The 2655-nt window shown below is 41.2% G+C and overlaps 1 non-coding gene across 1 annotated transcript; it reads right to left on the bottom strand.

Annotated features, from left to right (window-relative positions):
* Window positions 1–476: 476 nt before the first annotated feature.
* Window positions 477–549, bottom strand: trnar-ccu. Its single transcript has one exon. It is a non-coding gene; the product is annotated as a tRNA-Arg (tRNA).
* Between the last annotated feature and the right edge of the window lie 2106 nt (window positions 550–2655).

The raw sequence follows: 2655 nt of genomic DNA, 5'->3' as shown, positions 1-2655 counted from the left end.
TTTAGCCCATTTCGATCCCTTCCCCCAACCTGGGCCATTTGCCACTAGCTTGTCCTTCCTTAGATAATATCACCACCGTCAACACCCCTTTGTCTCTGACATCTCTTCTTTGCCTCCACTTATCACTGGCCCCCTATTCAGCTCTACCTGTCCCACCCCCCTCTACCAGCTAACATTTCACCCAATCCCTTAGTTGTGATGAAGAGTTATACAGACTCGAAACGTTAACTGTGTTCCTCTCTGCAGATGCTGTCAGACCTGCTGAGTTTTTCCAGGTATTTTTGTTTTTACTCCCTGAATGTTGGGTGGCTCACAGTTTAATACAAACATTGCACTGGATTGTACCAATGAGAAACAAGTGACAGAGAAGGGTGCTGCACAGGAACAGTCAAGATTGGATGATAAATTGAAAGGAAATCAATCTACCAGAGTTTATGAAAGCTTCATTGATGTTTGTTTCTGGGCCAAAATCACTCCACCCCAGATGGGACTTGAACCCACAATCCCTGGCTTAGGAGGCCAGTGCCTTATCCATTAGGCCACTGGGGCTGTGTAGGAGTCAATGCTGCAGCTATTGGATTATCCGTCTGTCTCTAGAGTCATGATGGGGCAGAAGGTCAGTTCCTGTCAAGAGTTCCTGACAAATCTGAAGGTATTTTGTGGCCCAGCACTTTCTTTTCATTCACAACCAAATTCTATCAATTCCAAAGCTCCCAACAATGATGTAACAGGATGTGATTGTCTCTTGTACATTGACAATTGGTCCAGCTGAACCTCCTTCAGGGTCTATTGTAGTCAGGCTGATTGTGTGGAAATTTCGTGAAATGATAATTTGGTACAAAATTCACAGTCACTTGGGCAAATGCAGGTTACTTAAGGGGAATCATCATGGATTTGTTTAGTGAAAATCCTGTTTAAATAACTTGGTTGAGGTTTTGTTTTGGTGAGGTAACAGAGTGTGTTGATGAGAGCAATGGAGTTGGTGTGGGTACATGGATTTGCAAAAGGCATTTGATAAATTGCCTCACAACAGACTTGTCAGCAAAACTAGAGCTGATGGAATAAAAGGGACAGTAACAGCATGGATACAAAATTAGCTGAGTGACGGAAACAGAGAGTTGTTGTGAATGGTTGTTTTTCAGACTGGAGGAAGGTTTATAGTGGAGATCTCCAGGATTTGGTGTTAGGACACCTGATCTTGGCGATACATGTTAATGACCTAGACCTTGGTGTCCGCAATTTCAAACTTTGCTGCTGACAGAAAGCTCGCTGTATTGTGAACTGTGGATAATGTTCAGCTTCAAAAGACATAGACAGCTTGGAGGAATGGGTAGACAATTGACAGATTAAACTCAATTCAGATAACATGATTCAGAATTAAGGGTCTACATTTCAAATAGTAACAGTGCCTGGGGTGTTGGCTAACTGAAGATAGGAGTTAAAAAGAATGTATTTGCCTGGAAACTGTCAGTGATATTCTTTCCTGAATATTGGGATGGTGCACAACTGGAAGATTGTATTGGACTGTGATAGCAGAAAGTAAGGAAGACAGAACAGGAGCTGCTCAGATAAGAGAAACACTACCTGTCTGTTACAGAATGTGTTGTGATATTTGGTTCAGGCCCAAACCCTGCTCTACCTGAACCCACTATCCCTGGCTCCAAAGGCTGGTCTCTTGTCCTTTAGGCCCCTGGGGATACATATGAGATAAGCTTGTAACATGTCCCTTTGTCTCTATGTCATTGCTGTAAGATTAGATGCTTTTCGAGGGCCAACCCATTGAACCACATTGTATCAAATCCAAAGATCCCAGCAATGACGTGATAGGATCTGCTCTTGTGCATTTACAACTGGTGCAGTTAATTGTTGGGGAATTGTTAGTTGCAGATTTAATAACATAGTGCAATGGATGAGAGATTTTAGTTATGTGGAGAGGCTGGCTTTTCGATAAGAAAATACTGGTACCTAATCCATCAGGCCAGAAGATGTTCACTGATAATTTGTCCCTTTGTCTCTAGATAATCACTGAAAGATTTGAAGCCTTGTTGTGTCTTGCCCTTTCCTTTCATACACACCACATTTTAGCATTGCATCAGAATCCTGGAATTGTTGAATATTACAACACAGAAAAAGACTATTCAGCCCATCATGTTTGTACTGGTACTTACCAAGACCAATCTAATTAATCCCACTCTTTCCCCATTTCCCTACATTTTTCTTTCCATTGAGTATTTATCCAATTTTCTTTTGAAGGCTCCAATTGACCTCAATCTACCACTGGATCAAGCAATTCATTGCAAATCATGACCATTTGTCATATAAAAAAAATCTCTCCTCATGTCGCCTGAGGTTATTTTGACAATGAACTTAAATCTGTATCTTCTGGTTATTGATTCAACTGTTAATGAAGCAGTTTTTCTTTATTTTTTCTTTCTAAACCCTCCATGATTTTAAACACCACTATGAAATCTCCTCTTCGCTTCTTCTCTTCTCAAGTCTATCACCATAACTGTAATCTCACATTCCTAGAGCCATTCTAGTAAGCCTGTCTGACTTCCATTATAGATTGGTGCACACACAACTCCAGGTCTCTCTGAGCTTGAAGCCCCATTAAAATACCTCTTACCGTAATGTATCACCTCACATCTTTTTGCC

This window comes from Carcharodon carcharias, chromosome 18, assembly GCF_017639515.1.
Source record: "Carcharodon carcharias isolate sCarCar2 chromosome 18, sCarCar2.pri, whole genome shotgun sequence".
NCBI classification, from domain to species: Eukaryota; Metazoa; Chordata; class Chondrichthyes; order Lamniformes; family Lamnidae; genus Carcharodon; species Carcharodon carcharias.
The sequence above is the reverse complement of the archived record's forward strand: the minus strand, read 5'-3'. Positions and strand labels throughout refer to the sequence as shown.